This window comes from Mus caroli, unplaced genomic scaffold (assembly GCF_978045245.1).
Source record: "Mus caroli unplaced genomic scaffold, Mus_caroli_1 scaffold_2, whole genome shotgun sequence".
Lineage (NCBI taxonomy): Eukaryota > Metazoa > Chordata > Mammalia > Rodentia > Muridae > Mus > Mus caroli.
This window is the reverse complement of record NW_028227257.1, coordinates 39,574,093-39,587,823: the sequence shown is the minus strand read 5'-3', so window position 1 is coordinate 39,587,823 and position 13,731 is coordinate 39,574,093. Positions and strand designations below refer to the sequence as shown.

At 38.6% G+C, this 13,731-nt stretch overlaps 1 protein-coding gene across 3 annotated transcripts in view; it reads right to left on the bottom strand.

Annotated features, from left to right (window-relative positions):
- Nucleotides 1-13,731, bottom strand: part of Sel1l2 (SEL1L2 adaptor subunit of SYVN1 ubiquitin ligase) — a 164,968-nt gene that overhangs the window by 141,534 nt on the left and 9,703 nt on the right. The gene's annotated exons all lie outside the window — the stretch shown is intronic.

Genomic DNA, 13,731 nt, shown 5'->3' with positions numbered 1-13,731 from the left:
TACCCATAACCTCCACATTGTGAACAAAATCATGACTTCTCATATGCCCCTTACCCAAGTCAGCCAAGGGGACACAATCAAGTTTAAAATCTTGGGGGAAAAATGGTTTTGACAGGGCCTTACTCTGGCTGGCTTGGAACTCACTATGTATCCAAGGTGACACTGAATTTGGAGCAGGCTTCCTCAGCCCTCTGAGTGCTGAGGTCGCAGGCATGTGTCACCAGGCCCAACCTCAATAATGTTTTATTTATTCCTCTCCAACACTCCAATGGCCACAAAAACAAAACAAAACAAAACAAAACAAAACAAAACAAAACAAAACAAAACAAAACATGGTTTTCTCTGAATAGTATAGTTGTGTGCTGAGAGTGGAGGGAACCATTCTGAGCCCTAAATGAAATCCTGCATGTACAGTGCTTGGCACGGGGGAGGCATTCAGTATTGACTTCATTTCCTGCTCTATTCTGTTCTTATTGATGTGGGGGTGTCCACCTCCACACAACATTCATCTTATACTTTAGTCTGAGTACTTCCTCAATATCAGAATGTTTTCCCTTCCTTTCCCCAATGTGCAAATGCTAGTCATCCTCCCAGGATATGTGTGTCCTCTTCAATAGTGGAGCCGAATCTTTTCCTCTTAATCCATCTTTGTGAAGTGACTAAGTGCATTTGTTCTTCTACTTCCTGGGGCTTGATTGACTTCAGTGATGCTTCCCTTTTAGAAATTTCCCCAAACTTATGCTGTGTGTCATTCAAGGTGGCACCCAACCATAGTCTGAGTACAATACTATATTTCCTATTCTCCCTTTCTAGTTTCATTAATGGACTTTCCGTCTACATTGCTTCAACACTAGAAAGTCACAAATTTGGGAGATGGACTTATTTATTTTAGGGTACTTTTAAGTTTATATGTATTTATGCATGGCTGGCTGGTTGATTAGTAAGGACTGAACTAAGACAAATAATAGGCAGAACTGGGGCTCGAACTCCACAGCCAGTCCCACAACACCCAGAGGAAGCTCCACTCCAAGGAACTCTAACATGCCCAGGTTCATAGGATCAGAGGTGAAGAGGACACAACATTTGCCTGAACACCAGAAGTAACTGGGACCAGTGGGACCCAGGGACCCAGGGACCCAGGGACTCCCCCTGACCAATGGCACCGGTTCCTTCTGGTCTGGGCCGGTGCCCCAGCAGACCTTAGGTGCAAACTCTGAGCCAGTCCCACAACACCCAGAGGAAGCTCTACTCCCAGGCCCTCTAAAATGCCCAGGATCATAGACCAGAAGATCCCCGCAGCTTGGTCACACCAGGGTCTCAGGGTCCCAGAGGCAGCTTGACTCCCAGGAACTCTGACATACCCAGGATCTCAGGATCACAGGATCCCAGAATCACAGGATCACAGAGACAGATGAACTCTGAGGAATCCTGACACAACCAGGATCACAGGAAGGATAGGCTCTAGTCAGATATTGCGAGGGCAGGTAGCACTAGATAACCAGATGGTGGGAGGCAAGCATAAGAACATAAGCAACAGAAACCAAGTTTACTTGGCATCATCAGAACCCAATTCTTCCATCATAGCAAGTCCTGGATATACTATCACACCGGAAAAGCAAGATTTGAGTCTAAAATTACTTCTCGTGATGATGATGACAGAGGACTTTAGGATGGACATAAATAACTCCCTTAAAGAAATACAAGAGAACACAGGTAAACAGGTAGAAGCCCTTAAAGAGGAAACACAAAAATCCCTTAAAAAATTATAGGAAAACACAATCAAACAGGTGAAGGAAATGATCAAAACCATCCAAGATCTAAAAATGGAAATAGAAACAATAAAGAAATTACAAAGGGAGACAACCCTGGAGTTAGAAAACCTAGGAAAGAGAGCAGGAGTCATAGATGCAAGCATCACCAACAGAATACAAGATAGAAGAGAGAATCTTGGAAGCAGAAGATATCATAGAAAACATTGACATGACAGTCAAAGAAAATGCAATAAGCAAAAAGATCCTAACCCAAAACCATCCAGGAAATCCAGGACACAATGAGAAGACCAAACCTAAGGATAATAGGTAAAGAAGAGAGTGAAGAGTCCCAACTTAAAGGGCCAGTAAATATCTTTAACAAAATTATAGAAGAAAACCCATGAACATACAAGAAGCCTACAAAACTCTAAATAGACTAGACCAAAAAAGAAACTCCTCCCATCACATAATAATCAAAACACCAAATGCACTAAACAAAGACAGAATATTAGAAGTAGTAAGGTAAAAAGGTCAAGTAACATATAAAGGCAGACCTATCAGAATTACACCAGACTTCTCATCAGAGACTATGAAAGATAGAAGATCCTGGGCAGATGTCATACAGACCCTGAGAGAACATAAATGCCAGCCCAAACTACTATACCCAGCAAAATTCTCAAATATCATAGACAGAGAAACCAAGATATTCCATGACAAAACCAAATTTACACAATATCTTTCCATAAATCCAGACCTACAATGTATAGTAGATGGAAAACACCTACACAAGGAGGGAAACTACACCCTAGAAAAAAAAGAGAAAGTAATCTTTCAACAAACCCCAAAGAAGATAGCACACAAACATAATTCCACCCTAACAACAAAAATAACAGGAAGTAACAATCACTTTTCCTTAATATCTCTTAACATCAATGGACTCGATTCCCCAATAAAAAGACGTAGGTCGACAGACAGACTGGATATGTAAACAGGACCCAGCATTTTTCTGCATACAGAAAAATGTACTTCAATGACAAAGACAGACACTACCTACCTCAGAATAAAAGGTTGGAAAACAATTTTCCAAGCAAATGGTCCCAAGAAACAAGCTGGAGTAGCCATTCTAATGTCGAATAAAATCAACTTTCAACCTAAAGTTCTCAAAAGAGATAAGGAAGGACACCTCATACTTGTTAAAGGAAAAATCTACCAAGATGAACTCTCAATTCTGAACATCTATGCTCCAAATGCAAGGACACCCACATTCATAAAAGAAACTTTACTAAATCTCAAAGCACACATCACACCCCATACAATAATAGTGAGAGACTTCAACAGCCCACTCTCAGCAATTGACAGATTATGGAAACAGAAACTAAACAGAGACACAGTGAAACTAACAGAAGTTATGAACCAAATGGATCTAACAGATATTTATAGAATATTTCATCCTAAAGCAAAAGAATATACCTTCTTCTAGTACTTCATAGATTCTTCTCCAAAATCAACCATATAATCGGTCACAAAACAGGCCTCAACAGATACAAGAAGATTGAAATAATCCCATGCACCTTATCACATCACAACGGACTAAGGCTGGTCTTAAATTCCAACAAAAACAAAGGAAAGCACACATATACATGGAAGCTGAACAACACTCTATTCAATGATAACTTGGTCAAGGAAGAAATAAAGAAAAAATTAAAGACTTTTTAGAATTTAATGGAATTGAAGACACATAATATCAAACCCTATGGGATACAAAGAAAGCAGTGGTAAGAGGAAAACTCATAGCTCTAAGTGCCTCCAAAAAGAAACTGGAGAGAGCTTACACTAGCAGCTTGACAGTACATCTGGAAGCTCTAGAACAAAAAGAGGCAAATATACCCAAGAGGATTAGAAGGCAGGAAATAATCAAACTCAGGGCTGAAATCAACCAAATAGAAACAAAAAGAACTTTATAAAGAATCAACCAAACCAGAATCTGGCTATTTGAGAAAATCAACAAGATAGATAAACCCTTAGCCAGACTAACCAGACGGCACAGAGACAGTATCCAAATTAATAAAATCAGAAATCGAAAGGGAGACATAACAACAAAATATATATATTAAAATAATTATCCTTTATGTTGAAGATTAACAGTTGAAAATATTAAAAGCATTTTCTACAAACATCATGGAAATATTAGTGATAATTTTCTCACTGTGCTTGAAATTAGCATTTTCTTAATGCTTAACTTCAAAGAGTTTTGCTATTTTGAAATTTTTAAAATATACTTACTGATAAAATAATTTCTCTCCTACAAACATTGATAATCTTTTTAAGTAAACTTATATTTAGAGAATATACACATATCTATATATATCTATATCTATCTATATCTATATATATATATATAATGCATTTTAAATACTCTCTCACCATGTCAGGTGGTATCATATAAGGCTTTTGAATATATTTCTTAATGATTCATTTTAATATTTCATGCTCTTTTACTATGTTTAATTCCCAAAGAATATTTTGTTTGTTTTGAAACAATTTAGTAGTCAGCGTTAGATATTGGATCTTCACTTATGGATAGTATTGAATGTTCATTAATGATATTTTAGGATATGAATATAAAAGTTGAACACTTTTTTATGTGTTATTTGATTCTCAAAATACTCAATATTATTAATATGTTTTATGTATAGAATGCATTTAAATAATAAAAAAATTAAGACAAATAATAAATGTTTTCCTGTAATGTGATGTCAAATTTTCCTAAGTATTTTAAGAATTTGTTTCACTAATTTCTTTTTCTTTTTATAGTTTCAAATATTGGAGATTGAATTGAATCCAGGTCTTGTGCATCCTACCATTGAGCTACATTTCCAGCCTTCAACCAATTCCTAAGCTGGTTTAGGACTTCATGAACCCTGTAACTTAAGTCCTTTCACTGTCAGAGAGCCACTTTTTAAGTCTGAAAAAGCTATGTGAATGAGCAGCAGAATAAGACCACAGGATTCAGAACTTTTCAATCTTTGTTCTAGTTCCCTTTGTAAATGTTTGTAGTGGGGCACTAGTCCTACCTCAGTTTTGTCTTCTCTACTTATTTAAATGATTATAGTATCATGTAGTACCATTTGATATTGCTATAATGTACTTCAAAGTAATTTAAAGTGTTATTTAAATAAGAATGATGCAGTGTTAATTAAAAGAACACTTTATATCTATATACGTATATCTCTACCAAATTAAGTAATACAGGAAATAACTATGTGGAAAATCCTGAGAGTTTTTATGTTTTATAGCATATATTTTAGCATACTTATCATACATATACAAAATTAAATATGTGCTCTTAGAAATAGAATGACCTTTGTTCTACATATACTTGAGTTAATGTTCAACATACATTTAATATGGAGATAAATCAGTTTGTGCTTATTGAGATGCTTTGTCAATCACCTTGTTCTCAAAGATTTCTGATGTGTTATATAAATAAAATCCAGAATAAACAAATAAACAGTATAATTTCAAGCTTGTAGGAGGGTTGTGTCTGTAATGCTACCATTTGATTGCCAGCATGGACAGACCCTTGTGATCTCTTCAGTCATGCTGCTGTTACAAAGCAGTATTGCAAGGATATATTACATTTCGTTATTTGTGTGTATGTGTGTGTGTGTGTGTGTGTGTGTGTGTGTGTGGCACTTGGAAAGGTCAGAGAACAACTTGCAGGAGTCTGTTTTCTCCTTCCATTGTGTGGAGTCCAGTGATTGAACTTAGTCAGCCAGGGCTAGTGGCAAGAGCTTTTATCCTCTTGGTATTGGGATATTTCTCTTAAGCATATGGACAGTTTAGTCACTAGCATTCATTACTGTCCATCTTTTACCCATTGAAGTGAAAAACCTTCTTTAGACATTATTTCCTATTCATGCATTGGTCTCTGCCCCATTTTCTTGGTTATTTGTATATTTGTTTGCCACTACTCTAATTACTGTATATGCATAATTATGACTTGCTGTTTATGAAAGAACATTTCTATGTACAGATATGTGCACACATGTGCATGCACACACATATACACTCTTCCTCAGTGTTCCTCCTTTTTTGTGGATTCTAAAAATTTCATTTCCTAGGTGAATTTTAGAGAAAGTTTTTAAAACTAGTTATAAACCTGTTGATACTTTTAATACTAATCCATGGTACTTGTATCTTAGTTTACAAAGCTCTGGCATATTTATTGATGTTCTTTCAAAGCATGGTAACTTATTCATAGCTTCTATTTAATTTCTTCAGAAAAATCATTTTCCTTCATATATGGTATTATATCTTCATTAAGATTCTGAATTATTTATAATATAGTTATTGTGAAAGGAGGTTAAAATGAGTTTGGGTGTTGAATTCTTAAAAATGTGTTTATTTTGTGTGTAGGAATGCTTTGTCTGCACGTATGTCTGAACACCACTTACATGCCTGGTTCCTAAGGAAATAAGAAGAGGTTGTCAGAATCCCTGGAACTGGAGTTCCTGGGGGTGATGTGGGTGCTGATGATAGAACCCAAGTCCTTTGGAATAGCAACTGGTGCTGTAACTTTTGAGTCTTCTCTTCAGCCCCAGACAGTGACTTTTTTTTTAAAAGAAAATGAACTTTCATTTAGATTCGTCCGTCGTGCCTTAAATGCTCTTTTGGTTACTATTGATTTGTTTACTTTCCTCCCAGACTCGTGTTTTCTTTTGCAGGAACACAGTTTCCAGCCATTATTTCCACTAGCGTTTATGGGAAATCAATTTTCCGACTCCATTTAGGTTAGAATTTTTTTTTATTTTGTCACTATACTTGTCTGATAGTCTGTCAAATTATAGATTCTAAATGCAAAGTAGTGTTCACTTTGTCACTTAGAATGTTACTTAGTACAGTTTAAGCCAACGTGATACTTTTTGTCTCTAATAATTATACACACACACACACACACACACACACACACACACACACACACCCTTTTCCCCCCTCACAGTCATACTATGTAGACCAGGCAAATCTCCTGCCTGTCCTCCGAGTCCTGGCTCCTCTTGAGAGGCTTTTAAGATTTCTTGTTATCAAGAAGCTCTAAAAAATTGACCATCATGTTCTAGCAGTGGGCTGTTTTATTTTTCTCAGTCTTATTGTTGGCACCCAATGAAACATCATTTAAAACTCTGTCAGATCTCTGAAATTTTGATTTTATTTCTTTATTTTTCCTCTCAGTCCTATGTATTCCACCAGGAAATCCTATCATATGACATCGTAGCTTTCTCTGAGCTTCTTGACTTTCCTCTCATTTCCCCGGCAGTCTGCATATGAGCTGAACGACTCTGAGTCCCTGGGTTACTCTTCAGCCGTGTCTGCTTAATATTTGGCCTTGAATCTTTGACTTTTATTGTCACATATTTCATTTCTGAAATACATCATCTTTTTGTTTCATTGACGCCTTCTTCTGCTTTGTGGCTACATACAGACTGTGTCATCATTTATGTTTCCATGGGTCTGTTTTTTTTTTTTTTTTTTTTGCAATGATGAGTTATAACCCTCGCCCTTCATTTTATTTATTTTTTTTTATTTTTAATATTTTTATTGCATATTTTCCTCAATTACATATCCAATGCTATCCCTAAAGTCCCGCATAGCGCCCCCCACTTCCCTACCCACCCATTCCCATTCTTTTGGCCCTGGCATTCCCCTATATTGGGGCATATAAAGTTTGCAAGTCCAATGGGCCTCTCTTTCCAATGATGGCCGACTAGGCCATCTTTCGATACATATGCAGCTAGAGACAAGAGCTCCGGGGTTCTGGTTAGTACATCATGTTGTTCCAACAATAGGGTTGCAGATCCCTTTAGCTCCTTGGGTACTTTCTCTAGCTTCTCCATTGGGAGCCCTGTGATACATCCAATAGCTGACTGTGAACATCCACTCCTGTGTTTGCTAGGCCCCGGCATCATCTCACAAGAGACAGCTATATTTGGGTCCTTTCAGCAAAATCTTGCTAGTGTATTGAATGGTGTCAGCGTTTAGAAGCTGATTATGGGACGGATCCCTGGATACAGCAGTCTCTAAATGGTCCATCCTTTCATCACAGCTACGAACTTTGTCTCTGTAACTCCTTCCCTGGGTGTTTTGTTCCCAATTCTAAGAAGGTGCACAGTGTCCACACTTTGGTCTTCATTCTTCTTGAGTTTCATGCGTTTATCAAATTGTATCTTATATCTTGGGTATCCTAAGTTTTGGGCTAATATCCACTTATCAATGAATACATATTGTATGAGTTCTTTTGTGATTGTGTTACTTCACTCAAGATGATGCCCTCCAGGTCCATCCATTTGGCTAGGAATTTCATAAATTCATTCTTTTTAATAGCTGAGTAGTACTCCATTGTGTAAATGTACCACATTTTCTGTATCCATTCCTCTGTTGAGGGGCATCTGGGTTCTTTCCAGCTTCTGGCTATTATAAATAAGGCTGCTATGAACATAGTGGAGCATGTGTCCTTTTTACCGGTTGGGACATCTTCTGGATATATGCCCAGGAGAGGTATTGCTGGATCCTCCGGTAGTACTATGTCCAATTTTCTGAGGAACCGCCAGACTGATTTCCAGAGTGGTTGTACAAGCTTGCAATCCCACCAACAATGGAGGAGTGTTCCTCTTTCTCCACATCCTCGCCAGCATCTGCTGTCACCTGAATTTTTGATCTTAGCCATTCTGACTGGTGTGAGGTGGAATCTCAGGGTTGTTTTGATTTGCATTTCCCTGATGATTAAGGATGTTGAACATTTTTTCAGGTGTTTCTCTGCCATTCGGTATTCCTCAGGTGAGAATTCTTTGTTCAGTTCTGAGCCCCATTTTTTAATGGGGTTATTTGACTTTCTGGAGTCCACCTTCTTGAGTTCTTTATATATATTGGATATTAGTCCCTTATCTGATTTAGGATAGGTGAAGATCCTTTCCCAATCTGTTGGTGGTTTTTTTGTCTTATTGATGGTGTCTTTAGCCTTGCAGAAGCTTTGTAGTTTCATGAGGTCCCACTTGTCAATTCTCGATCTTACAGCACAAGCCATTACTGTTCTATTCAGGAATTTTTCCCCTGTGCCCATATCTTCAAGGCTTTTCCCCACTTTCTCCTCTATAAGTTTCAGTGTCTCTGGTTTTATGTGAAGTTCCTTGATCCACTTAGACTTGACCTTAGTACAAGGAGATAGGAATGGATCGATTCGCAGTCTTCTACATGTTAACAACCAGTTGTGCCAGCACCATTTGTTGAAAATGCTGTCTTTCTTCCACTGGATGTTTTTAGCTCCCTTGTCGAAGATCAAGTAACCGTAGGTGTGTGGGTTCATTTCTGGGTCTTCAATTCTATTCCATTGGTCTATTTGTCTGTCACTATACCAGTACCATGCAGTTTTTATCACAATTGCTCTGTAGTAGAGCTTTAGGTCCGGCATGGTGATTCCACCAGAGGTTCTTTTATCCTTGAGAAGAGTTTTTGCTATCCTAGGTTTTTTGTTATTCCAGATGAATTTGCAGATTGCACTTTCTAATTCGTTGAAGAATTGATTTGGAATTTTGATGGGGATTGCATTGAATCTGTAGATTGCTTTTGGCAAGATAGCCATTTTTACAATGTTGATCCTGCCAATCCATGAGCATGGGAGATCTTTCCATCTTCTGAGATCTTCTATAATTTCTTTCTTCAGGGACTTGAAGTTTTTATTATACAGATCTTTCACTTCCTTAGTTAGAGTCACGCCAAGATATTTTATATTATTTGTGACTATTGAGAAGGGTGTTGTTTCCCTAATTTCTTTCTCAGCCTGTTTATTCTTTGTGTAGAGAAAGGCCATTGATTTGTTTGAGTTAATTTTATATCCAGCTACTTCACCGAAGCTGTTTATCAGGCTTAGGAGTTCTCTGGTGGAATTTTTAGGGTCACTTATATATACTATCATATCATCTGCAAAAAGTGATATTTTGACTTCATCTTTTCCAATTTGTATCGCTTTGATCTCCTTTTGTTGTCGAATTGCTCTGGCTAGGACTTCAAGTACAATGTTGAATAGGTATGGAGAAAGTGGACAGCCTTGTCTAGTCCCTGATTTTAGAGGGATTGCTTCAAGCTTCTGACCATTTACTTTGATGTTGGCTACTGGTTTGCTGTAGATTGCTTTTATCATGTTTAGGTATGGGCCTTGAATTCCTGATCTTTCCAAGACTTTTATCATGAATGGGTGTTGGATCTTGTCAAATGCTTTTTCCGCATCTAACGAGATGACCATGTGGTTTTTGTCTTTGAGTTTGTTTATATACTGGATTACGTTGATGGATTTCCGTATATTGAACCATCCCTGCATCCCTGGGATGAAACCTACTTGGTCAGGATGGATGATTGTTTTGATGTGTTCTTGGATTCGGTTAGCAAGAACTTTATTGAGGATTTTTGCATCAATATTCATAAGGGATATTGGTCTGAAGTTTTCTATCTTTGTTGGGTCTTTTTGTGGTTTAGGTATCAGAGTAATTGTGGCTTCATAGAATGAGTTGGGTAGAGTACCTTCTGTTTCTATTTTGTGGAATAGTTTGTGAAGAACTGGGATTAGATCTTCTTTGAAGGTCTGATAGAACTCTGCACTAAACCCATCTGGTCCTGGGCTTTTTTTAGTTGGGAGACTATTAATGACTGCTTCTATTTCTTTGGGGGATATAGGGCTGTTTAGATCATTAACCTGATCTTGATTCAACTTTGGTACCTGGTATCTGTCTAGGAACTTCTCCATTTCATCCAGGTTCTCCAGTTTTGTTGAGTATAGCCTTTGGTAGAAGGATCTGATGGTGTTTTGGATGTCTTCAGGATCTGTTGTTATGTCTCCTTTTTCATTTCTGATTTTGTTAATTAGGATGCTTTCCCTGTGCCCTCTAGTGAGTCTGGCTAAGGGTTTATCTATCTTGTTGATTTTCTCAAAGAACCAGCTCCTTGATTGGTTGATTCTTTGAATAGTTTTTCTTGTTTCCACTTGGTTGATTTCACCCCTGAGTTTGATTATTTCCTGCCGTCTACTCCTCTTGGGTGAATTTACTTCCTTTTGTTCTAGTGCTTTTAGGTGTGTTGTCAAGCTGCTAATGTGTGCTCTCTCTAGTTTCCTTTTGGAGGCACTCAGAGCTATGAGTTTTCCTCTTAGAAATGCTTTCATTGCGTCCCATAAGTTTGGGTATGTTGTGGCTTCATTTTCATTGAACTCTAAAAAGTCCTTAATTTCTTTCTTTATTCCTTCCTTGACCAAGGTATCATTGAGAAGAGTGTTGTTCAGTTTCCATGTGAAGGTTGGCTTTCTATTATTTATTTTGTTATTGAAGATCAGCCTTAGTCCATGGTGATCTGATAGGATGCATGGGACAATTTCAATATTTTTATATCTGTTGAGGCCTGCTTTGTGACCAATTATGTGGTCAATTTTGGAGAAGGTACCATGAGGTGCTGAGAAGAAGGTATATCCTTTTTTTTTAGGATAGAATGTTCTGTAGATATCTGCCAGATCCATTTGTTTCATAATTTCTCTTAGTTTCACTGTGTCCCTGTTTAGTTTCTGTTTCCATGATCTGTCCATTGGTGAAAGTGGTGTGTTGAAGTCTCCCACTATTATTGTATGAGGTGCAATGTGTGCTTTGAGATTTACTAAAATTTCTTTAATGAATGTGGCTGCCTTTGTATTTGGAGCATAGATATTCAGGATTGATAGTTCCTCTTGGAGGATTTTACCTTTGATGAGTATGAAGTGTCCCTCCCTGTCTTTTTTAATGACTTTGGGTTGGAAGTCAATCTTATCAGATATTAGAATGGCTACTCCAGCTTGTTTCTTCATGCCATTTGCTTGGAAAATTGTTTTCCAGCCTTTCATTCTGAGATAGTGTCTATCCTTTTCTCTGAGATGAGTTTCCTGTAAGCAGCAATATGTTGGGTCTTGTTTGTGTAGCCAGTTTGTTAGTCTATGTCTTTTTATCGGGGAGTTGAGTCCATTGATATTAAGAGATATTAAGGAAAAGTAATTGTTGTTTCCTGTTATTTTTGTTGTTAAAGTTGGCATTTTGTTCTGGTGGCTGTCTTCTTTTAGGTTTGTTGAGGGATTACCTTCTTGTTGTTTCTAGGGCGTGGTTCCTGTCCTTGTATTGGTTTTTTTCTGTTATTATCCTTTGAAGGGCTGGATTCGTGGAGAGATAATGTGTGAATTTGGTTTTGTGTGGAATACTTTGGTTTCTTTATCTATGTTAATTGAGAGTTTGGCTGGGTATAGTAGCCTGGGCTGGAATTTGTGTTCTTTTAGTGTCTGTATAACATCCGTCCAGGATCTTCTGGCTTTCATAGTCTCTGGTGAAAAATCTGGTGTAATTCTGATAGGCTTGCCTTTATATGTTACTTGGCCTTTTTCTCTTACTGCTTTTAGTATTCTATCTTTATTTAGAGCATTTGTTGTTCTGATTATAATGTGTCGGGAGGTATTTCTTTTCTGGTCCAGTCTATTTGGAGTTCTGTAGGCTTCTTGTATGTTCATAGGCATCTCTTTCTTTAGATTTGGGAAGTTTTCTTCTATAATTTTGTTGAAGATGTTTGCTGGTCCTTTGAGTTGAAAATCTTCATTCTCATCCACTCCTATTATCCGTAGGTTTGGTCTTCTCATTGTGTCCTGTATTTCTTGGATGTTTTGAGTTAGGATCTTTTTGCATTTTACATTTTCCTTGATTGTTGTGCCGATGTTCTCTATGGAATCTTCTGCACCTGAGATTCTCTCTTCCATCTCTTGTATTCTGTTGCTGATGCTCATATCTATGGTTCCAGATTTCTTTCCTAGGGTTTCTATCTCCAGTGTTGCCTCCTTTTGGGTTTTCTTTATTGTGTCTACTTCCCTTTTTAGGTCTAGTATGGTTTTGTTCATTTCCATCATCTGTTTGGATGTGTTTTCCTGTTTTTCTGTAAGGACTTCTACCTGTTTGATTATGTTATCCTGTTTTTCTTTAAGGATTTGTAACTCTTTAGCATTGTTCTCCTGCCATTCTTTAAGGGATTTTTGTGCTTCCTCTTTATTGTCTTCTGCCTGTTTAGCAGTGTTCTCCTGTATTTCTTTAAGTGTGTTATTAAAGTCCTTCTTGAAGTCCTCTATCATCATCAGGAGATATGCTTTTAAATCCGTGTCTAGCTTTTCCGGTGTGTTGGGGTGCCCTGGACTGGGCGAAGTGGGGGTGCTGGGTTCTGATGATGGTGAGTGGTCTTGGTTTCTGTTAGTAAGATTATTACGTTTACCTTTCGCCATCTGGTAATCTCTGGGGTTAGTTGTTATCGTTGTCACTGTTTAAAGATTGGAGCAGAAGCTGTGTTCCACTCACCAGCAGTCTCTAAATCCTGCGGCGGGGGTCGTGGGTAGCTGATGGTACCCCGGTGCTGGTCCAGCCGGAAGAGGCCTGTGGTCCTACTCAGGCCGGTTTCTGCTTCCCTAACTAATGCAGTCTCAGGTCCCGCGCAATTGGATTGGAGCAGAAGCTGTGCTCCACTCACCAGAAGTCCCAAAATCCTGCGGAGGGGGTCGTGGGTAGCTGGCGGGTGTCAGGCAACCCTGCGCTCCTGCTACCCCAGCGCTGATCCGGCCAGATGAGGCCTGTGGTCCTACTCAGGCCAGTTTCTGCTTCCCTAACTAATGCAGTCTCAGGTCCCGCGCAATTGGATTGAAGCAGAAGCTGTGCTCCACTCACCAGAAGTCTTAAGATCCTGTGGCGGGTGTTGTGGGTAGCTGGCGAGTGTCAGCTGACCCTGCGCCCCAGCTGCCCTGGTGCTTTTCTGACCGGAAGAGGCTTGTGGCCCTATGTAGGCCGGATTTCTCTCTCCCCAACCAGAGCAGTCTCAGGTCCCGCGTGATTGGACTGGAGCAGAAGCTGTGTTCCACTCACCAGCAGTCCCAAAATCCTGCGGCGGGGGT